Here is a 24,634-nt window from a genome sequence, read left to right as displayed (position 1 = left end):
CAAAAGAGAACACTGGTTGCGTGGGCCGCTGAGGACACCCGGCGGCAGGCTCAGCAATTGAGAACGTCCAGGGATTCCTCCCACCGCAAAGGGGCCAGGACCAAAAGCTCTTGCTGCTCTTCAAGTAGCCAGGCAAACCCCATTCACAGCCCCACCAACGCTGGCGCTGTCTCTTTCTAGAGCCTCCCAAACTCCAATATTATCTGCCTGCGGAGCTGAGTACACCTGGAGCCCAGCTCAGCAATTGTGAACGTCCAGGGATTCCTGACACCCCAAAGGGACCAGGACCAAAAGCTCTTGCTGCTCTTCAAGTAGCCAGGACACCCCATTCACAGACCCACCAACGCTGGCGCTGTCTCTTTCTGGTGCCTCCCAAAGCCCAATACTATCTCCCTGAGCCGCCGACTACACCCTGAGGCAGGATCAGCAATTGCGAACATCCAGGGATTCCTCCCACCGCAAAGGGGCCAGGACCAAAAGCTCTTGCTGCTCTTCAAGTAGCCACGTAACCCCATTCATAGCCCTATGAACACTGGCACTGTCTCTTTCTAGAGCCTCCCAAAAGAGAACATTCTTTGCGTGGGCCGCTGAGGACACCCAGAAGCAGGCTCAGCAATTGCGAACGTCCAGGGATTCCTCCCACCGCAAAGGGGCCAGGACCAAAAGCTCTTGCTGCTCTTCAAGTAGCCAGGCAAACCCCATTCATAGCCCCACAAACGCTGGCACTGTCTCTTTCTAGAACCTCCCAAAAGAGAACACTGTTTGCGTGGGCCGCTGAGGACACCCGGCGGCAGGCTCAGCAATTGCGAACGTCCAGGGATTCCTCCCACCGCAAAGGGGCCAGGACCAAAAGCTCTTGCTGCTCTTCAAGTAGCCAGGCAAACCCCATGCGCATCCCCAAAAACACTATCAATGTCTCTTTCTATACCCTCCCAAAAGAGAACTCTGTTTGCGTGGGCTGCTGAGGACACCCTGAGGCAGGCTCAGCAATTGCGAACGTCCAGGGATTCCTCCCACCGCAAAGGGGCCAGGACCAAAAGCTCTTGCTGCTCTTCAAGTAACCACGCAACCACATTCACAGCCCTACAAACGCTGGCGCTGTCTCTTTCTGGTGCCTCCCAAAGCCCATTACTATCTGCGTGGGCCGCCGAGTACACCCGGAGGCAGGCTCAGCAATTGTGAATGTCCAGGGATTCCTCCCACCGCAAAGGGGCCAGGACCAAAAGCTCTTGCTGCTCTTCAAGTAACCACGCAACCCCATTCACAGCCCTACAAACGCTGGCGCTGTCTCTTTCTACAGCCTCCCAAAATTGAACACTATTTGCGTGGGCAGCTGAGGACACCCAGAAGCAGGCTCAGCAATTGCGAACGTCCAGGGATTCCTCCCACCGCAAAGGGGCCAGGACCAAAAGCTCTTGCTGCTCTTCAAGTAGCCAGGACACCCCAATCACAGACCCACCAACGCTGGCGCTGTCTCTTTCTAGTGCCTCCCAAAGCCCAATAATATCTGCGTGGGCCGCCGAGTACACCCGGAGGCAGGCTCAGCAATTGCGAACGTCCAGGGATTCCTCCCACCACAAAGGGGCCAGGACCAAATGCTCTTGCTGCTCTTCAAGTAGCCACGTAACCCCATTCATAGCCCCACGAACACTGGCACTGTCTCTTTCTAGAGCCTCCCAAAAGAGAACACTGTTTGCGTGGGCCGCTGAGGACACCCGGAGGCAGGCTCAGCAATTGCGAACGTCCAGGGATTCCTCCCACCACAAAGGGGCCAGGACCAAAAGCTCTTGCTGCTCTTCAAGTAGCCACGCAACCCCATTCACAGCCCTACAAACGCTGGCGCTGTCTCTTTCTGGTGCCTCCCAAAGCCCATTACTATATGCGTGGGCCGCCGAGTACACCCGGCGGCAGGCTCAACAATTGCGAACGTCCAGGGATTCCTCCCACCGCAAAGGGGCCAGGACCAAAAGCTCTTGCTGCTTTTCAAGTAGCCACGTAACCCCATTCATAGCCCTATGAACACTGGCACTGTCTCTTTCTAGAGCCTCCCAAAACAGAACACTGCTTGCGTGGGCCGCTGAGGACACCCGGCGGCAGGCTCAGCAATTGCGAACGTCCAGGGATTCCTCCCACCGCAAAGGGGCCAGGACCAAAAGCTCTTGCTGCTCTTCAAGTAGCCAGGCAAACCCCATTCACAGCCCCAGCAACGCTGGCGCTGTCTGTTTCTAGAGCCTCCCAAACTCCAATATTATCTGCCTGCGGAGCTGAGTACACCTGGAGCCCAGCTCAGCAATTGCGAACGTCCAGGGATTCCTGACACCCCAAAGGGACCAGGACCAAAAGCTCTTGCTGCTCTTCAAGTAGCCAGGACACCCCATTCACAGACCCACCAAGGCTGGCGCTGTCTCTTTCTGGTGCCTCCCAAAGCCCAATACTATCTGCGTGGGCCGCCGAGTACACCCGGAGGCAGGATCAGCAATTGCGAACATCCAGGGATTCCTCCCACCGCAAAGGGGCCAGGACCAAAAGCTCTTGCTGTCTTCAAGTAGCCACGCAACCCCATTCACAGCCCTACAAACGCTGGCGCTGTCTCTTTCTAGTGCCTCCAAAACCCCAATACTATCTGCGTGGGCCGCCGAGTACACCCTGAGGCACGCTCAGCAAATGCAAACGTCCAGGGATTCCTCCCACCGCAAAGGGGCCAGGACCAAAAGCTCTTGCTGCTCTTCAAGTAGCCACGCAACCCCATTCACAGCCCTACAAACGCTGGCGCTGTCTCTTTCTGGTGCCTCCCAAAGCCCATTACTATCTGCGTGGGCCGCCGAGTACACCCAGCGGAAGGCTCAACAATTGCGAACGTCCAGGGATTCCTCCCACCGCAAAGGGGCCAGGACCAAAAGCTCTTGCTGCTCTTCAAGTAGCCAGGCAACCCCATTCACAGCCCCACCAACGCTGGTGCTGTCTCTTTCTAGAGCCTCCCAAACTCCAATATTATCTGCCTGCGGAGCCGAGTACACCTGGAGCCCAGCTGAGCAATTGCGAATGTCGAGGGATTCCTCCCACCTCAAAGGGGCCAGGACCAAAAGCTCTTGCTGCTCTTCAAGTAGCCACGCAACCCCATTCACAGCCCTACAACCGCTGGCGCTGTCTCTTTCTACAGCCTCCCAAAATTGAACACTATTTGCGTGGGCAGCTGAGGACACCCAGCAGCAGGCTCAGCAATTGCGAACGTCCAGGGATTCCTCCCACCGCAAAGGGACCAGGACCAAAAGCTCTTGCTGCTCTTCAAGTAGCCAGGACACCCCAATCACAGACCCACCAACGCTGGCGCTGTCTCTTTCTAGTGCCTCCCAAAGCCCAATACTATTTGTGTGGGCCGCCGAGTACACCCGGAGGCAGGCTCAGCAATTGCAAACGTCCAGGGATTCCTCCCACCGCAAAGGGGCCAGGACCAAAAGCTCTTGCTGCTCTTCAAGTAGCCACGCAACCCCATTCACAGCCCTACCGACGCTGGCGCTGTCTCTTTCTAGAGCCTCCCAAAAGGGAACATTGTTTGCGTGGGCCGCTGAGGACACCCTGATGCAGGCTCAGCAATTGCGAACGTCCAGGGATTCCTCCCACCGCAAAGGGGCCAGGACCAAAAGCTCTTGCTGCTCTTCAAGTAGCCAGGCAAACCCCATTCACAGCCTCAAAAACATTATCACTGTCTCTTTCTAGTGCCTCGCAAAGCCCAATACTATCTGCGTGTGCTACCGAGTAAACCCTGAGGCAGGCTCAGCAATTGTGAACGTCCAGGGATTCCTCCCACCGCAAAGCGGCCAGGACCAAAAGCTCTTGCTGCTCTTCAAGTAGCCACGTAACCCCATTCATAGCCCCAAGAACCCTGGAACTGTCTCTTTCTAGAGCCTCCCAAACTCCAATATTATCTGCCTGCCGAGCCGAGTACACCCGGAGCCCACCTCAGCAATTGCGAATGTCCAGGGATTCCTCCCACCCCAAAGGGACCAGGACCAAAAGCTCTTGCTGCTCTTAGATTAGCCACGCAACCCCATTCACAGCCCTACAAACGCTGGCGCTGTCTCTTTGTAGTGCCTCCCAAAGCCCAATACTATCTGCGTGGGCCGCCGAGTACACCCGGAGGCAGGCTCAGCAATTGCAAACGTCCAGGGATTCCTCCCACCGCAAAGGGGCCAGAACCAAAAGCTCTTGCTGCTTTTCAAGTAGCCACGTAACCCCATTCATAGCCCTATGAACACTGGCACTGTCTCTTTCTAGAGCCTCCCAAAACAGAACACTGTTTGCGTGGGCCGCTGAGGACACCCGGCGGCAGGCTCAGCAATTGCGAACGTCCAGGGATTCCTCCCACCGCAAAGGGGCCAGGACCAAAAGCTCTTGCTGCTCTTCAAGTAGCCAGGCAACCCCATTCACAGCCCCACCAACGCTGGTGCTGTCTCTTTCTAGAGCCTCCCAAACTCCAATATTATCTGCCTGCGGAGCCGAGTACACCTGGAGCCCAGCTGAGCAATTGCGAATGTCCAGGGATTCCTCCCACCGCAAAGGGGCCAGGACCAAAAGCTCTTGCTGCTCTTCAAGTAGCCAGGCAAACCCCATGCGCAGCCCCAAAAACACTATCACTGTCTCTTTCTAGACCCACCCAAAAGAGAACACTGTTTGTGTGGGCTGCTGAGGACACCCTGAGGCAGGCTCAGCAATTGCGAACCTCCAGGGATTCCTCCCACCGCAAAGGGGCCAGGACCAAAAGCTCTTGCTGCTCTTCAAGTAGCCACGCAACCCCATTCACAGCCCTACAAACGCTGGCGCTGTCTCTTTCTACAGCCTCCCAAAACTGAACACTATTTGCGTGGGCAGCTGACGACACCCAAAAGCAGGCTCAGCAATTGCGAACGTCCAGGGATTCCTCCCACCGCAAAGGGGCCAGGACCAAAAGCTCTTGCTGCTCTTCAAGTAGCCAGGACACCCCAATCACAGACCCACCAACGCTGGCGCTGTCTCTTTCTAGTGCCTCCCAAAGCCCAATACTATCTGCGTGGGCCGCCGAGTACACCCGGAGGGAGGCTCAGCAATTGCGAACGTCCAGGGATTCCTCCCACCGCAAAGGGGCCAGGACCAAAAGCTCTTGCTGCTCTTCAAGTAGCCACGTAACCCCATTCATAGCCCCACGAACACTGGCACTGTCTCTTTCTAGAGCCTCCCAAAAGAGAACATTGTTTGCGTGGGCCGCTGAGGACACCCTGATGCACGCTCAGCAATTGCGAACGTCCAGGGATTCCTCCCACCCCAAAGGGGCCAGGACCAAAAGCTCTTGCTGCTCTTCAAGTAGCCAGGCAACCCCATTCACAGCCTCAAAAACATTATCACTGTCTCTTTCTAGTGCCTCGCAAAGCCCAATACTATCTGCGTGGGCCGACGAGTACACCCTGAGGCAGGCTCAGCAATTGTGAATGTCCAGGGATTCCTCCCACCGCAAAGCGGCCAGGACCAAAAGCTCTTGCTGCTCTTCAAGTAGCCACGTAACCCCATTCATAGCCCCAAGAACCCTGGAACTGTCTCTTTCTAGAGCTTCCCAAACTCCAATATTATCTGCCTGCCGAGCCGAGTACACCCGGAGCCCAGCTCAGCAATTGCGAATGTCCAGGGATTCCTCCCACCCCAAAGGGACCAGGACCAAAAGCTCTTGCTGCTCTTAGATTAGCCACGCAACCCCATTCACAGCCCTACAAACGCTGGCGCTGTCTCTTTCTAGAGCCTCCCAAATCCCAATACTATCTGCGTGGGCCGCCGAGTACACCCGGAGGCAGGCTCAGCAAATGCAAATGTCCAGGGATTCCTCCCACCGCAAAGGGGCCAGGACCAAAAGCTCTTGCTGCTTTTCAAGTACCCACGTAACCCCATTCATAGCCCTATGAACACTGGCACTGTCTCTTTCTAGAGCCTCCCAAAAGAGAACACTGGTTGCGTGGGCCGCTGAGGACACCCGGCGGCAGGCTCAGCAATTGAGAACGTCCAGGGATTTCTCCCACCGCAAAGGGGCCAGGACCAAAAGCTCTTGCTGCTCTTCAAGTAGCCAGGCAAACCCCATTCACCACCCCAGCAACGCTGGCGCTGTCTCTTTCTAGAGCCTCCCAAACACCAATATTATCTGCCTGCGGAGCTGAGTACACCTGGAGCCCAGCTCAGCAATTGCGAACGTCCAGGGATTCCTGACACCCCAAAGGGACCAGGACCAAAAGCTCTTGCTGCTCTTCAAGTAGCCAGGACACCCCATTCACAGACCCACCAATGCTGGCGCTGTCTCTTTCTGGTGCCTCCCAAAGCCCAATACTATCTGCGTGGGCCGCCGAGTACACCCGGAGGCAGGCTCAGCAATTGCGAACATCCAGGGATTCCTCCCACCGCAAAGGGGCCAGGACCAAAAGCTCTTGCTGCTCTTCAAGTAGCCACGCAACCCCATTCACAGCCCTACAAACGCTGGCGCTGTCTCTTTCTAGTGCCTCCAAAACCCCAATACTATCTGCGTGGGCCGCCGAGTACACCCTGAGGCAGGCTCAGCAAATGCAAACGTCCAGGGATTCCTCCCACCGCAAAGGGGCCAGGACCAAAAGCTCTTGCTGCTCTTCAAGTAGCCACGCAACCCCATTCACAGCCCTACAAACGCTGGCGCTGTCTCTTTCTGGTGCCTCCCAAAGCCCATTACTATCTGCGTGGGCCGCCGAGTACACCCAGCGGAAGGCTCAACAATTGCGAACGTCCAGGGATTCCTCCCACCGCAAAGGGACCAGGACAAAAGCTCTTGCTGCTCTTCAAGTAGCCACGCAACCCCATTCACAGACGCACCAATGCTGGCGCTGTCTCTTTCCAGAGCCTCCCAAAAGAGAACACTGTTTGCGTGGGCCGCTGAGGACACCCGGCGGCAGGCTCAGCAATTGCGAACGTCCAGGGATTCCTCCCACCGCAAAGGGGCCAGAACCAAAAGCTCTTGCTGCTCTTCAAGTAGCCAGGCAAACCCCATGCGCAGCCCCAAAAACACTATCACTGTCTCTTTCTAGACCCACCCAAAAGAGAACACTGTTTGTGTGGGCTGCTGAGGACACCCTGAGGCAGGCTCAGCAATTGCGAACCTCCAGGGATTCCTCCCACCGCAAAGGGGCCAGGACCAAAAGCTCTTGCTGCTCTTCAAGTAGCCACGCAACCCCATTCACAGCCCTACAAACGCTGGCGCTGTCTCTTTCTACAGCCTCCCAAAACTGAACACTATTTGTGTGGGCAGCTGACGACACCCAAAAGCAGGCTCAGCAATTGCGAACGTCCAGGGATTCCTCCCACCGCAAAGGGGCCAGGACCAAAAGCTCTTGCTGCTCTTCAAGTAGCCAGGACACCCCAATCACAGACCCACCAACGCTGGCGCTGTCTCTTTCTAGTGCCTCCCAAAGCCCAATACTATCTGCGTGGGCCGACGAGTACACCCGGAGGGAGGCTCAGCAATTGCGAACGTCCAGGGATTCCTCCCACCGCAAAGGGGCCAGGACCAAAAGCTCTTGCTGCTCTTCAAGTAGCCACGTAACCCCATTCATAGCCCCACGAACACTGGCACTGTCTCTTTCTAGAGCCTCCCAAAAGAGAACATTGTTTGCGTGGGCCGCTGAGGACACCCTGATGCACGCTCAGCAATTGCGAACGTCCAGGGATTCCTCCCACCCCAAAGGGGCCAGGACCAAAAGCTCTTGCTGCTCTTCAAGTAGCCAGGACACCCCATTCACAGCCTCAAAAACATTATCACTGTCTCTTTCTAGTGCCTCGCAAAGCCCAATACTATCTGCGTGTGCTACCGAGTACACCCTGAGGCAGGCTCAGCAATTGTGAATGTCCAGGGATTCCTCCCACCGCAAAGCGGCCAGGACCAAAAGCTCTTGCTGCTCTTCAAGTAGCCACGTAACCCCATTCATAGCCCCAAGAACCCTGGAACTGTCTCTTTCTAGAGCTTCCCAAACTCCAATATTATCTGCCTGCCGAGCCGAGTACACCCGGAGGCAGGCTCAGCAATTGCGAATGTCCAGGGATTCCTCCCACCCCAAAGGGACCAGGACCAAAAGCTCTTGCTGCTCTTAGATTAGCCACGCAACCCCATTCACAGCCCTACAAACGCTGGCGCTGTCTCTTTCTAGAGCCTCCCAAAGCCCAATACTATCTGCGTGGGCCGCCGAGTACACCCGGAGGCAGGCTCAGCAAATGCAAATGTCCAGGGATTCCTCCCACCGCAAAGGGGCCAGGACCAAAAGCTCTTGCTGCTTTTCAAGTACCCACGTAACCCCATTCATAGCCCTATGAACACTGGCACTGTCTCTTTCTAGAGCCTCCCAAAAGAGAACACTGGTTGCGTGGGCCGCTGAGGACACCCGGCGGCAGGCTCAGCAATTGCGAACGTCCAGGGATTCCTCCCACCGCAAAGGGGCCAGGACCAAAAGCTCTTGCTGCTCTTCAAGTAGCCAGGCAAACCCCATTCACCACCCCAGCAACGCTGGCGCTGTCTCTTTCTAGAGCCTCCCAAACACCAATATTATCTGCCTGCGGAGCTGAGTACACCTGGAGCCCAGCTCAGCAATTGCGAACGTCCAGGGATTCCTGACACCCCAAAGGGACCAGGACCAAAAGCTCTTGCTGCTCTTCAAGTAGCCAGGACACCCCATTCACAGACCCACCAATGCTGGCGCTGTCTCTTTCTGGTGCCTCCCAAAGCCCAATACTATCTGCGTGGGCCGCCGAGTACACCCGGAGGCAGGCTCAGCAATTGCGAACATCCAGGGATTCCTCCCACCGCAAAGGGGCCAGGACCAAAAGCTCTTGCTGTCTTCAAGTAGCCACGCAACCCCATTCACAGCCCTACAAACGCTGGCGCTGTCTCTTTCTAGTGCCTCCAAAACCCCAATACTATCTGCGTGGGCCGCCGAGTACACCCTGAGGCAGGCTCAGCAAATGCAAACGTCCAGGGATTCCTCCCACCGCAAAGGGACCAGGACAAAAGCTCTTGCTGCTCTTCAAGTAGCCACGCAACCCCATTCACAGACGCACCAATGCTGGCGCTGTCTCTTTCCAGAGCCTCCCAAAAGAGAACACTGTTTGCGTGGGCCGCTGAGGACACCCGGCGGCAGGCTCAGCAATTGCGAACGTCCAGGGATTCCTCCCACCGCAAAGGGGCCAGAACCAAAAGCTCTTGCTGCTTTTCAAGTAGCCACGTAACCCCATTAATAGCCCTATGAACACTGGCACTGTCTCTTTCTAGAGCCTCCCAAAAGAGAACAATGGTTGCGTGGGCCGCTGAGGACACCCGGAGGCAGGCTCAGCAATTGCGAACGTCCAGGGATTCCTCCCACCGCAAAGGGGCCAGGACCAAAAGCTCTTGCTGCTCTTCAAGTAGACAGGCAACGCCATTCACAGCCCCACCAACGCTGGTGCTGTCTCTTTCTAGAGCCTCCCAAACTCCAATATTATCTGCCTGCCGAGCCGAGTACACCCGGAGCCCAGCTCAGCAATTGTGAATGTCCAGGGATTCCTCCCACCCCAAAGGGACCAGGACCAAAAGCTCTTGCTGCTCTTAGAGTAGCCACGCAACCCCATTCACAGCCCTACAAACGCTGGCGCTGTCTCTTTCTAGTGCCTCCAAAAGCCCAATACTATCTGCGTGGGCCGCCGAGTACACCCGGCGGCAGGCTCAGCAATTGCGAACGTCCAGGGATTCCTCCCACCGCAAAGGGGCCAGGACCAAAAGCTCTTGCTGCTTTTCAAGTAGCCACGTAACCCCATTCATAGCCCTATGAACACTGGCACTGTCTCTTTCTAGAGCCTCCCAAAACAGAACACTGGTTGCGTGGGCCGCTGAGGACACCCAGAGGCAGGCTCAGCAATTGCGAACGTCCAGGGATTCCTCCAACCGCAAAGGGGCCAAGACCAAAAGCTCTTGCTGCTCTTCAAGTAGCCAGGCAAACCCCATTCACCACCCCAGCAACGCGGGCGCTGTCTCTTTCTAGAGCCTCCCAAACTCCAATATTATCTGCCTGCGGAGCTGAGTACACCTGGAGCCCAGCTGAGCAATTGCGAATGTCCAGGGATTCCTCCCACCGCAAAGGGACCAGGACCAAAAGCTCTTGCTGCTCTTCAAGTAGCCAGGACACCCCATTCACAGACCCACCAACGCTGGCGCTGTCTCTTTCTGGTGCCTCCCAAAGCCCAATACTATCTGCGTGGGCCGCCGAGTACACCCTGAGGCAGGCTCAGCAAATGCAAACGTCCAGGGATTCCTCCCACCGCAAAGGGGCCAGGACCAAAAGCTCTTGCTGTCTTCAAGTAGCCACGCAACCCCATTCACAGCCCTACAAACGCTGGCGCTGTCTCTTTCTAGTGCCTCCCAAAGCCCAATACTATCTGCGTGGGCCGCCGAGTACACCCGGAGGGAGGCTCAGCAATTGCGAACGTCCAGGGATTCCTCCCACCGCAAAGGGGCCAGGACCAAAAGCTCTTGCTGCTCTTCAAGTAGCCACGTAACCCCATTCATAGCCCCACGAACACTGGCACTGTCTCTTTCTAGAGCCTCCCAAAAGAGAACATTGTTTGCGTGGGCCGCTGAGGACACCCTGATGCACGCTCAGCAATTGCGAACGTCCAGGGATTCCTCCCACCCCAAAGGGGCCAGGACCAAAAGCTCTTGCTGCTCTTCAAGTAGCCAGGCAACCCCATTCACAGCCTCAAAAACATTATCACTGTCTCTTTCTAGTGCCTCGCAAAGCCCAATACTATCTGCGTGTGCTACCGAGTACACCCTGAGGCAGGCTCAGCAATTGTGAATGTCCAGGGATTCCTCCCACCGCAAAGCGGCCAGGACCAAAAGCTCTTGCTGCTCTTCAAGTAGCCACGTAACCCCATTCATAGCCCCAAGAACCCTGGAACTGTCTCTTTCTAGAGCTTCCCAAACTCCAATATTATCTGCCTGCCGAGCCGAGTACACCCGGAGCCCAGCTCAGCAATTGCGAATGTCCAGGGATTCCTCCCACCCCAAAGGGACCAGGACCAAAAGCTCTTGCTGCTCTTAGATTAGCCACGCAACCCCATTCACAGCCCTACAAACGCTGGCGCTGTCTCTTTCTAGAGCCTCCCAAAGCCCAATACTATCTGCGTGGGCCGCCGAGTACACCCGGAGGCAGGCTCAGCAAATGCAAATGTCCAGGGATTCCTCCCACCGCAAAGGGGCCAGGACCAAAAGCTCTTGCTGCTTTTCAAGTACCCACGTAACCCCATTCATAGCCCTATGAACACTGGCACTGTCTCTTTCTAGAGCCTCCCAAAAGAGAACACTGGTTGCGTGGGCCGCTGAGGACACCCGGCGGCAGGCTCAGCAATTGAGAACGTCCAGGGATTCCTCCCACCGCAAAGGGGCCAGGACCAAAAGCTCTTGCTGCTCTTCAAGTAGCCAGGCAAACCCCATTCACCACCCCAGCAACGCTGGCGCTGTCTCTTTCTAGAGCCTCCCAAACACCAATATTATCTGCCTGCGGAGCTGAGTACACCTGGAGCCCAGCTCAGCAATTGCGAACGTCCAGGGATTCCTGACACCCCAAAGGGACCAGGACCAAAAGCTCTTGCTGCTCTTCAAGTAGCCAGGACACCCCATTCACAGACCCACCAATGCTGGCGCTGTCTCTTTCTGGTGCCTCCCAAAGCCCAATACTATCTGCGTGGGCCGCCGAGTACACCCGGAGGCAGGCTCAGCAATTGCGAACATCCAGGGATTCCTCCCACCGCAAAGGGGCCAGGACCAAAAGCTCTTGCTGTCTTCAAGTAGCCACGCAACCCCATTCACAGCCCTACAAACGCTGGCGCTGTCTCTTTCTAGTGCCTCCAAAACCCCAATACTATCTGCGTGGGCCGCCGAGTACACCCTGAGGCAGGCTCAGCAAATGCAAACGTCCAGGGATTCCTCCCACCGCAAAGGGGCCAGGACCAAAAGCTCTTGCTGCTCTTCAAGTAGCCACGCAACCCCATTCACAGCCCTACAAACGCTGGCGCTGTCTCTTTCTGGTGCCTCCCAAAGCCCATTACTATCTGCGTGGGCCGCCGAGTACACCCAGCGGAAGGCTCAACAATTGCGAACGTCCAGGGATTCCTCCCACCGCAAAGGGGCCAGGACCAAAAGCTCTTGCTGCTCTTCAAGTAGCCACGCAACCCCATTCACAGACGCACCAATGCTGGCGCTGTCTCTTTCCAGAGCCTCCCAAAAGAGAACACTGTTTGCGTGGGCCGCTGAGGACACCCGGCGGCAGGCTCAGCAATTGCGAACGTCCAGGGATTCCTCCCACCGCAAAGGGGCCAGAACCAAAAGCTCTTGCTGCTCTTCAAGTAGCCAGGCAAACCCCATGCGCAGCCCCAAAAACACTATCACTGTCTCTTTCTAGACCCACCCAAAAGAGAACACTGTTTGTGTGGGCTGCTGAGGACACCCTGAGGCAGGCTCAGCAATTGCGAACCTCCAGGGATTCCTCCCACCGCAAAGGGGCCAGGACCAAAAGCTCTTGCTGCTCTTCAAGTAGCCACGCAACCCCATTCACAGCCCTACAAACGCTGGCGCTGTCTCTTTCTACAGCCTCCCAAAACTGAACACTATTTGCGTGGGCAGCTGACGACACCCAAAAGCAGGCTCAGCAATTGCGAACGTCCAGGGATTCCTCCCACCGCAAAGGGGCCAGGACCAAAAGCTCTTGCTGCTCTTCAAGTAGCCAGGACACCCCAATCACAGACCCACCAACGCTGGCGCTGTCTCTTTCTAGTGCCTCCCAAAGCCCAATACTATCTGCGTGGGCCGACGAGTACACCCGGAGGGAGGCTCAGCAATTGCGAACGTCCAGGGATTCCTCCCACCGCAAAGGGGCCAGGACCAAAAGCTCTTGCTGCTCTTCAAGTAGCCACGTAACCCCATTCATAGCCCCACGAACACTGGCACTGTCTCTTTCTAGAGCCTCCCAAAAGAGAACATTGTTTGCGTGGGCCGCTGAGGACACCCTGATGCACGCTCAGCAATTGCGAACGTCCAGGGATTCCTCCCACCCCAAAGGGGCCAGGACCAAAAGCTCTTGCTGCTCTTCAAGTAGCCAGGCAACCCCATTCACAGCCTCAAAAACATTATCACTGTCTCTTTCTAGTGCCTCGCAAAGCCCAATACTATCTGCGTGTGTTACCGAGTACACCCTGAGGCAGGCTCAGCAATTGTGAATGTCCAGGGATTCCTCCCACCGCAAAGCGGCCAGGACCAAAAGCTCTTGCTGCTCTTCAAGTAGCCACGTAACCCCATTCATAGCCCCAAGAACCCTGGAACTGTCTCTTTCTAGAGCTTCCCAAACTCCAATATTATCTGCCTGCCGAGCCGAGTACACCCGGAGCCCAGCTCAGCAATTGCGAATGTCCAGGGATTCCTCCCACCCCAAAGGGACCAGGACCAAAAGCTCTTGCTGCTCTTAGATTAGCCACGCAACCCCATTCACAGCCCTACAAACGCTGGCGCTGTCTCTTTCTAGAGCCTCCCAAAGCCCAATACTATCTGCGTGGGCCGCCGAGTACACCCGGAGGCAGGCTCAGCAAATGCAAATGTCCAGGGATTCCTCCCACCGCAAAGGGGCCAGGACCAAAAGCTCTTGCTGCTTTTCAAGTACCCACGTAACCCCATTCATAGCCCTATGAACACTGGCACTGTCTCTTTCTAGAGCCTCCCAAAAGAGAACACTGGTTGCGTGGGCCGCTGAGGACACCCGGCGGCAGGCTCAGCAATTGCGAACGTCCAGGGATTCCTCCCACCGCAAAGGGGCCAGGACCAAAAGCTCTTGCTGCTCTTCAAGTAGCCAGGCAAACCCCATTCACCACCCCAGCAACGCTGGCGCTGTCTCTTTCTAGAGCCTCCCAAACACCAATATTATCTGCCTGCGGAGCTGAGTACACCTGGAGCCCAGCTCAGCAATTGCGAACGTCCAGGGATTCCTGACACCCCAAAGGGACCAGGACCAAAAGCTCTTGCTGCTCTTCAAGTAGCCAGGACACCCCATTCACAGACCCACCAATGCTGGCGCTGTCTCTTTCTGGTGCCTCCCAAAGCCCAATACTATCTGCGTGGGCCGCCGAGTACACCCGGAGGCAGGCTCAGCAATTGCGAACATCCAGGGATTCCTCCCACCGCAAAGGGGCCAGGACCAAAAGCTCTTGCTGTCTTCAAGTAGCCACGCAACCCCATTCACAGCCCTACAAACGCTGGCGCTGTCTCTTTCTAGTGCCTCCAAAACCCCAATACTATCTGCGTGGGCCGCCGAGTACACCCTGAGGCAGGCTCAGCAAATGCAAACGTCCAGGGATTCCTCCCACCGCAAAGGGGCCAGGACCAAAAGCTCTTGCTGCTCTTCAAGTAGCCACGCAACCCCATTCACAGCCCTACAAACGCTGGCGCTGTCTCTTTCTGGTGCCTCCCAAAGCCCATTACTATCTGCGTGGGCCGCCGAGTACACCCAGCGGAAGGCTCAACAATTGCGAACGTCCAGGGATTCCTCCCACCGCAAAGGGACCAGGACAAAAGCTCTTGCTGCTCTTCAAGTAGCCACGCAACCCCATTCACAGACGCACCAATGCTGGCGCTGTCTCTTTCCAGAGCCTCCCAAAAGAGAACACTGTTTGCGTGGGCCGCTGAGGACACCCGGCGGCAGGCTCAGCAATTGCGAACGTCCAGGGATTCCTCCCACCGCAAAGGGGCCAGAACCAAAAGCTCTTGCTGCTTTTCAAGTAGCCACGTAACCCCATTAATAGCCCTATGAACACTGGCACTGTCTCTTTCTAGAGCCTCCCAAAAGAGAACAATGGTTGCGTGGGCCGCTGAGGACACCCGGCGGCAGGCTCAGCAATTGCGAACGTCCAGGGATTCCTCCCACCGCAAAGGGGCCAGGACCAAAAGCTCTTGCTGCTCTTCAAGTAGCCAGGCAAACCCCATTCACAGCCTCAAAAACATTATAACTGTCTCTTTCTAGTGCCTCCCAAAGCCCAATACTATCTGCGTGTGCTACCGAGTACACCCGGCGGCAGGCTCAGCAATTGTGAACGTCCAGGGATTCCTCCCACCGCAAAGCGGCCAGGACCAAAAGCTCTTGCTGCTCTTCAAGTAGCCACGTAACCCCATTCATAGCCCCAAGAACCCTGGAACTGTCTCTTTCTAGAGCCTCCCAAACTCCAATATTATCTGCCTGCCGAGCCGAGTACACCCGGAGCCCAGCTCAGCAATTGTGAATGTCCAGGGATTCCTCCCACCCCAAAGGGACCAGGACCAAAAGCTCTTGCTGCTCTTAGAGTAGCCACGCAACCCCATTCACAGCCCTACAAACGCTGGCGCTGTCTCTTTCTAGTGCCTCCCAAAGCCCAATACTATCTGCGTGGGCCGCCGAGTACACCCGGAGGCAGGATCAGCAATTGCGAACGTCCAGGGATTCCTCCCACCGCAAAGGGGCCAGGACCAAAAGCTCTGGCTGCTCTTCAAGTAGCCAGGCAACCCCATTCACAGACCCACCAACACTGGCACTGTCTCTTTCTAGAGCCTCCCAAAAGAGAACACTGTTTGCGTGGGCTGCTGAGGACACCCGGCGGCAGGCTCAACAATTGCGAACGTCCAGGGATTCCTCCCACCGCAAAGGGGCCAGGACCAAAAGCTCTTGCTGCTTTTCAAGTAGCCACGTAACCCCATTCATAGCCCTATGAACACTGGCACTGTCTCTTTCTAGAGCCTCCCAAAACAGAACACTGGTTGCGTGGGCCGCTGAGGACACCCAGAGGCAGGCTCAGCAATTGCGAACGTCCAGGGATTCCTCCAACCGCAAAGGGGCCAAGACCAAAAGCTCTTGCTGCTCTTCAAGTAGCCAGGCAAACCCCATTCACCACCCCAGCAACGCGGGCGCTGTCTCTTTCTAGAGCCTCCCAAACTCCAATATTATCTGCCTGCGGAGCTGAGTACACCTGGAGCCCAGCTGAGCAATTGCGAATGTCCAGGGATTCCTCCCACCGCAAAGGGACCAGGACCAAAAGCTCTTGCTGCTCTTCAAGTAGCCAGGACACCCCATTCACAGACCCACCAACGCTGGCGCTGTCTCTTTCTGGTGCCTCCCAAAGCCCAATACTATCTGCGTGGGCCGCCGAGTACACCCGGAGGCAGGCTCAGCAATTGCGAACATCCAGGGATTCCTCCCACCGCAAAGGGGCCAGGACCAAAAGCTCTTGCTGTCTTCAAGTAGCCACGCAACCCCATTCACAGCCCTACAAACGCTGGCGCTGTCTCTTTCTGGTGCCTCCCAAAGCCCATTACTATCTGCGTGGGCCGCCGAGTACACCCGGCGGCAGGCTCAGCAATTGCAAACGTCCAGGGATTCCTCCCACCGCAAAGGGGCCAGGACCAAAAGCTCTTGCTGCTCTTCAAGTAGCCAGGCAACCCCATTCACAGACGCACCAACGCAGGCGCTGTCTCTTTCTAGACCCTCGCAAAAGAGAACACTGTTTGCGTGGGCCGCTGAGGACACCCGGCGGCAGGCTCAGCAATTGCGAACGTCCAGGGATTCCTCCCACCGCAAAGGGGCCAGGACCAAAAGCTCTTGCTGCTCTTCAAGTAGACAGGCAACGCCATTCACAGCCCCACCAACGCTGGTGCTGTCTCTTTCTAGAGCCTCCCAAACTCCAATAATATCTGCCTGCCGAGCCGAGTACACCCGGAGCCCAGCTGAGCAATTGTGAATGTCCAGGGATTCCTCCCACCCCAAAGGGACCAGGACCAAAAGCTCTTGCTGCTCTTAGAGTAGCCACGCAACCCCATTCACAGCCCTACAAACGCTGGCGCTGTCTCTTTCTAGTGCCTCCAAAAGCCCAATACTATCTGCGTGGGCCGCCGAGTACACCCGGAGGCAGGATCAGCAATTGCGAACGTCCAGGGATTCCTCCCACCGCAAAGGGGCCAGGACCAAAAGCTCTTGCTGCTCTTCAAGTAGCCAGGCAACCCCATTCACAGACCCACCAACACTGGCACTGTCTCTTTCTAGAGCCTCCCAAAAGAGAACACTGTTTGCGTGGGCTGCTGAGGACACCCGGCGGCAGGCTCAACAATTGCGAACGTCCAGGGATTCCTCCCACCGCAAAGGGGCCAGGACCAAAAGCTCTTGCTGCTTTTCAAGTAGCCACGTAACCCCATTCATAGCCCTATGAACACTGGCACTGTCTCTTTCTAGAGCGTCCCAAAACAGAACACTGGTTGCGTGGGCCGCTGAGGACACCCAGAGGCAGGCTCAGCAATTGCGAACGTCCAGGGATTCCTCCAACCGCAAAGGGGCCAAGACCAAAAGCTCTTGCTGCTCTTCAAGTAGCCAGGCAAACCCCATTCACCACCCCAGCAACGCGGGCGCTGTCTCTTTCTAGAGCCTCCCAAACTCCAATATTATCTGCCTGCGGAGCTGAGTACACCTGGAGCCCAGCTGAGCAATTGCGAATGTCCAGGGATTCCTCCCACCGCAAAGGGACCAGGACCAAAAGCTCTTGCTGCTCTTCAAGTAGCCAGGACACCCCATTCACAGACCCACCAACGCTGGCGCTGTCTCTTTCTGGTGCCTCCCAAAGCCCAATACTATCTGCGTGGGCCGCCGAGTACACCCGGAGGCAGGCTCAGCAATTGCGAACATCCAGGGATTCCTCCCACCGCAAAGGGGCCAGGACCAAAAGCTCTTGCTGTCTTCAAGTAGCCACGCAACCCCATTCACAGCCCTACAAACGCTGGCGCTGTCTCTTTCTGGTGCCTCCCAAAGCCCATTACTATCTGCGTGGGCCGCCGAGTACACCCGGCGGCAGGCTCAACAATTGCGAACGTCCAGGGATTACTCCCACCGCAAAGGGGCCAGGACCAAAAGCTCTTGCTGCTCTTCAAGTAGCCAGGCAACCCCATTCACAGACGCACCAACGCTGGCGCTGTCTCTTTCTAGACCCTCCCAAAAGAGAACACTGTTTGCGTGGGCCGCTGAGGACACCCGGCGGCAGGCTCAGCAATTGCGAACGTCCAGGGATTCCTCCCACCGCAAAGGGGCCAGGACCAAAAGCTCTTGCTGCTCTTCAAGTAGACAGGCAACGCCATTCACAGCCCCACCAACGCTGGTGCTGTCTCTTTCTAGAGCCTCCCAAACTCCAACATTATCTGCCTGCGGAGCCGAGTACACCTGGAGCCCAGCTGAGCAATTGCGAATGTCCAGGGATTCCTCCCACCGCAAAGGGGCCAGGACCAAAAGCTCTTGCTGCTCTTCAAGTAGCCAGGCAAACCCCATTCATAGCCCCACGAACGCTGGCACTGTCTCTTTCTGGTGCCTCCCAAAGCCCAATACTATCTGCGTGGGCCGCCGAGTACACCCGGAGGCAGGATCAGCAATTGCGAACATCCAGGGATTCCTCCCACCGCAAAGGGGCCAGGACCAAAAGCTCTTGCTGTCTTCAAGTAGCCACGCAACCCCATTCACAGCCCTACAAACGCTGGCGCTGTCTCTTTCTAGTGCCTCCAAAACCCCAATACTATCTGCGTGGGCCGCCGAGTACACCCTGAGGCACGCTCAGCAAATGCAAACGTCCAGGGATTCCTCCCACCGCAAAGGGGCCAGGACCAAAAGCTCTTGCTGCTTTTCAAGTAGCCACGTAACCCCATTCATAGCCCTATGAACACTGGCACTGTCTCTTTCTAGAGCGTCCCAAAACAGAACACTGGTTGCGTGGGCCGCTGAGGACACCCAGAGGCAGGCTCAGCAATTGCGAACGTCCAGGGATTCCTCCAACCGCAAAGGGGCCAAGACCAAAAGCTCTTGCTGCTCTTCAAGTAGCCAGGCAAACCCCATTCACCACCCCAGCAACGCGGGCGCTGTCTCTTTCTAGAGCCTCCCAAACTCCAATATTATCTGCCTGCGGAGCTGAGTACACCTGGAGCCCAGCTGAGCAATTGCGAATGTCCAGGGATTCCTCCCACCGCAAAGGGACCAGGACCAAAAGCTCTTGCTGCTCTTCAAGTAGCCAGGACACCCCATTCACAGACCCACCAACGCTGGCGCTGTCTCTTTCTGGTGCCTCCCAAAGCCCAATACTATCTGCGTGGGCCGCCGAGTACACCCGGAGGCAGGCTCAGCAATTGCGAACATCCAGGGATTCCTCCCACCGCAAAGGGGCCAGGACCAAAAGCTCTTGCTGTCTTCAAGTAGCCACGCAACCCCATTCACAGCCCTACAAACGCTGGCGCTGTCTCTTTCTGGTGCCTCCCAAAGCCCATTACTATCTGCGTGGGCCGCCGAGTACACCCGGCGGCAGGCTCAACAATTGCGAACGTCCAGGGATTACTCCCACCGCAAAGGGGCCAGGACCAAAAGCTCTTGCTGCTCTTCAAGTAGCCAGGCAACCCCATTCACAGACGCACCAACGCTGGCGCTGTCTCTTTCTAGACCCTCCCAAAAGAGAACACTGTTTGCGTGGGCCGCTGAGGACACCCGGCGGCAGGCTCAGCAATTGCGAACGTCCAGGGATTCCTCCCACCGCAAAGGGGCCAGGACCAAAAGCTCTTGCTGCTCTTCAAGTAGACAGGCAACGCCATTCACAGCCCCACCAACGCTGGTGCTGTCTCTTTCTAGAGCCTCCCAAACTCCAACATTATCTGCCTGCGGAGCCGAGTACACCTGGAGCCCAGCTGAGCAATTGCGAATGTCCAGGGATTCCTCCCACCGCAAAGGGGCCAGGACCAAAAGCTCTTGCTGCTCTTCAAGTAGCCAGGCAAACCCCATTCATAGCCCCACGAACGCTGGCACTGTCTCTTTCTGGTGCCTCCCAAAGCCCAATACTATCTGCGTGGGCCGCCGAGTACACCCGGAGGCAGGATCAGCAATTGCGAACATCCAGGGATTCCTCCCACCGCAAAGGGGCCAGGACCAAAAGCTCTTGCTGTCTTCAAGTAGCCACGCAACCCCATTCACAGCCCTACAAACGCTGGCGCTGTCTCTTTCTAGTGCCTCCAAAACCCCAATACTATCTGCGTGGGCCGCCGAGTACACCCGGAGGCACGCTCAGCAAATGCAAACGTCCAGGGATTCCTCCCACCGCAAAGGGGCCAGGACCAAAAGCTCTTGCTGCTCTTCAAGTAGCCACGCAACCCCATTCACAGCCCTACAAACGCTGGCGCTGTCTCTTTCTGGTGCCTCCCAAAGCCCATTACTATCTGCGTGGGCCGCCGAGTACACCCAGCGGAAGGCTCAACAATTGCGAACGTCCAGGGATTCCTCCCACCGCAAAGGGGCCAGGACCAAAAGCTCTTGCTGCTCTTCAAGTAGCCAGGCAACCCCATTCACAGCCCCACCAACGCTGGTGCTGTCTCTTTCTAGAGCCTCCCAAACTCCAATATTATCTGCCTGCGGAGCCGAGTACACCTGGAGCCCAGCTGAGCAATTGCGAATGTCGAGGGATTCCTCCCACCTCAAAGGGGCCAGGACCAAAAGCTCTTGCTGCTCTTCAAGTAGCCACGCAACCCCATTCACAGCCCTACAAACGCTGGCGCTGTCTCTTTCTACAGCCTCCCAAAATTGAACACTATTTGCGTGGGCAGCTGAGGACACCCAGCAGCAGGCTCAGCAATTGCGAACGTCCAGGGATTCCTCCCACCGCAAAGGGGCCAGGACCAAAAGCTCTTGCTGCTCTTCAAGTAGCCAGGACACCCCAATCACAGACCCACCAACGCTGGCGCTGTCTCTTTCTAGTGCCTCCCAAAGCCCAATACTATTTGTGTGGGCCGCCGAGTACACCCGGAGGCAGGCTCAGCAATTGCAAACGTCCAGGGATTCCTCCCACCGCAAAGGGGCCAGGACCAAAAGCTCTTGCTGCTCTTCAAGTAGCCACGTAACCCCATTCATAGCCCCACGAACACTGGCACTGTCTCTTTCTAGAGCCTCCCAAAAGGGAACATTGTTTGCGTGGGCCGCTGAGGACACCCTGATGCAGGCTCAGCAATTGCGAACGTCCAGGGATTCCTCCCACCCCAAAGGGGCCAGGACCAAAAGCTCTTGCTGCTCTTCAAGTAGCCAGGCAAACCCCATTCACAGCCTCAAAAACATTATCACTGTCTCTTTCTAGTGCCTCGCAAAGCCCAATACTATCTGCGTGTGCTACCGAGTAAACCCTGAGGCAGGCTCAGCAATTGTGAACGTCCAGGGATTCCTCCCACCGCAAAGCGGCCAGGACCAAAAGCTCTTGCTGCTCTTCAAGTAGCCACGTAACCCCATTCATAGCCCCAAGAACCCTGGAACTGTCTCTTTCTAGAGCCTCCCAAACTCCAATATTATCTGCCTTCCGAGCCGAGTACACCCGGAGCCCAGCTCAGCAATTGCGAATGTCCAGGGATTCCTCCCACCCCAAAGGGACCAGGACCAAAAGCTCTTGCTGCTCTTAGATTAGCCACGCAACCCCATTCACAGCCCTACAAACGCTGGCGCTGTCTCTTTGTAGTGCCTCCCAAAGCCCAATACTATCTGCGTGGGCCGCCGAGTACACCCGGAGGCAGGCTCAGCAATTGCAAACGTCCAGGGATTCCTCCCACCGCAAAGGGGCCAGAACCAAAAGCTCTTGCTGCTTTTCAAGTAGCCACGTAACCCCATTCATAGCCCTATGAACACTGGCACTGTCTCTTTCTAGACCCTCCCAAAACAGAACACTGTTTGCGTGGGCCGCTGAGGACACCCGGCGGCAGGCTCAGCAATTGCGAACGTCCAGGGATTCCTCCCACCGCAAAGGGGCCAGGACCAAAAGCTCTTGCTGCTCTTCAAGTAGCCACGCAACCCCATTCACAGCCCTACAAACGCTGGCGCTGTCTCTTTCTACAGCCTCCCAAAACTGAACACTATTTGCGTGGGCAGCTGACGACACCCAAAAGCAGGCTCAGCAATTGCGAACGTCCAGGGATTCCTCCCACCGCAAAGGGGCCAGGACCAAAAGCTCTTGCTGCTCTTCAAGTAGCCAGGACACCCCAATCACAGACCCACCAACGCTGGCGCTGTCTCTTTCTAGTGCCTCCCAAAGCCCAATACTATCTGCGTGGGCCGCCGAGTACACCCGGAGGGAGGCTCAGCAATTGCGAACGTCCAGGGATTCCTCCCACCGCAAAGGGGCCAGGACCAAAAGCTCTTGCTGCTCTTCAAGTAGCCACGTAACCCCATTCATAGCCCCACGAACACTGGCACTGTCTCTTTCTAGAGCCTCCCAAAAGAGAACATTGTTTGCGTGGGCCGCTGAGGACACCCTGATGCACGCTCAGCAATTGCGAACGTCCAGGGATTCCTCCCACCGCAAAGGGGCCAGGACCAAAAGCTCTTGCTGCTCTTCAAGTAGCCAGGCAACCCCATTCACAGCCTCAAAAACATTATCACTGTCTCTTTCTAGTGCCTCGCAAAGCCCAATACTATCTGCGTGTGCTACCGAGTACACCCTGAGGCAGGCTCAGCAATTGTGAATGTCCAGGGATTCCTCCCACCGCAAAGCGGCCAGGACCAAAAGCTCTTGCTGCTCTTCAAGTAGCCACGTAACCCCATTCATAGCCCCAAGAACCCTGGAACTGTCTCTTTCTAGAGCTTCCCAAACTCCAATATTATCTGCCTGCCGAGCCGAGTACACCCGGAGCCCAGCTCAGCAATTGCGAATGTCCAGGGATTCCTCCCACCCCAAAGGGACCAGGACCAAAAGCTCTTGCTGCTCTTAGATTAGCCACGCAACCCCATTCACAGCCCTACAAACGCTGGCGCTGTCTCTTTCTAGAGCCTCCCAAAGCCCAATACTATCTGCGTGGGCCGCCGAGTACACCCGGAGGCAGGCTCAGCAAATGCAAATGTCCAGGGATTCCTCCCACCGCAAAGGGGCCAGGACCAAAAGCTCTTGCTGCTTTTCAAGTACCCACGTAACCCCATTCATAGCCCTATGAACACTGGCACTGTCTCTTTCTAGAGCCTCCCAAAAGAGAACACTGGTTGCGTGGGCCGCTGAGGACACCCGGCGGCAGGCTCAGCAATTGAGAACGTCCAGGGATTCCTCCCACCGCAAAGGGGCCAGGACCAAAAGCTCTTGCTGCTCTTCAAGTAGCCAGGCAAACCCCATTCACCACCCCAGCAACGCTGGCGCTGTCTCTTTCTAGAGCCTCCCAAACACCAATATTATCTGCCTGCGGAGCTGAGTATACCTGGAGCCCAGCTCAGCAATTGCGAACGTCCAGGGATTCCTGACACCCCAAAGGGACCAGGACCAAAAGCTCTTGCTGCTCTTCAAGTAGCCAGGACACCCCATTCACAGACCCACCAACGCTGGCGCTGTCTCTTTCTGGTGCCTCCCAAAGCCCAATACTATCTGCGTGGGCCGCCGAGTACACCCTGAGGCAGGCTCAGCAAATGCAAACGTCCAGGGATTCCTCCCACCGCAAAGGGGCCAGGACCAAAAGCTCTTGCTGCTCTTCAAGTAGCCACGCAACCCCATTCACAGCCCTACAAACGCTGGCGCTGTCTCTTTCTGGTGCCTCCCAAAGCCCATTACTATCTGCGTGGGCCGCCGAGTACACCCAGCGGAAGGCTCAACAATTGCGAACGTCCAGGGATTCCTCCCACCGCAAAGGGACCAGGACAAAAGCTCTTGCTGCTCTTCAAGTAGCCACGCAACCCCATTCACAGACGCACCAATGCTGGCGCTGTCTCTTTCCAGAGCCTCCCAAAAGAGAACACTGTTTGCGTGGGCCGCTGAGGACACCCGGCGGCAGGCTCAGCAATTGCGAACGTCCAGGGATTCCTCCCACCGCAAAGGGGCCAGAACCAAAAGCTCTTGCTGCTTTTCAAGTAGCCACGTAACCCCATTCATAGCCCTATGAACACTGGCACTGTCTCTTTCTAGAGCCTCCCAAAAGAGAACAATGGTTGCGTGGGCCGCTGAGGACACCCGGAGGCAGGCTCAGCAATTGCGAACGTCCAGGGATTCCTCCCACCGCAAAGGGGCCAGGACCAAAAGCTCTTGCTGCTCTTCAAGTAGCCAGGCAAACCCCATTCACAGCCTCAAAAACATTATAACTGTCTCTTTCTAGTGCCTCCCAAAGCCCAATACTATCTGCGTGTGCTACCGAGTACACCCGGCGGCAGGCTCAGCAATTGTGAACGTCCAGGGATTCCTCCCACCGCAAAGCGGCCAGGACCAAAAGCTCTTGCTGCTCTTCAAGTAGCCACGTAACCCCATTCATAGCCCCAAGAACCCTGGAACTGTCTCTTTCTAGAGCCTCCCAAACTCCAATATTATCTGCCTGCCGAGCCGAGTACACCCGGAGCCCAGCTCAGCAATTGTGAATGTCCAGGGATTCCTCCCACCCCAAAGGGACCAGGACCAAAAGCTCTTGCTGCTCTTAGAGTAGCCACGCAACCCCATTCACAGCCCTACAAACGCTGGCGCTGTCTCTTTCTAGTGCCTCCAAAAGCCCAATACTATCTGCGTGGGCCGCTGAGTACACCCGGAGGCAGGCTCAGCAATTGCGAACGTCCAGGGA

This window comes from Platalea leucorodia (assembly GCF_965183815.1).
Source record: "Platalea leucorodia genome assembly, chromosome: 6".
NCBI lineage: Eukaryota > Metazoa > Chordata > Aves > Pelecaniformes > Threskiornithidae > Platalea > Platalea leucorodia.
This window is presented reverse-complemented; position numbering follows the sequence as displayed.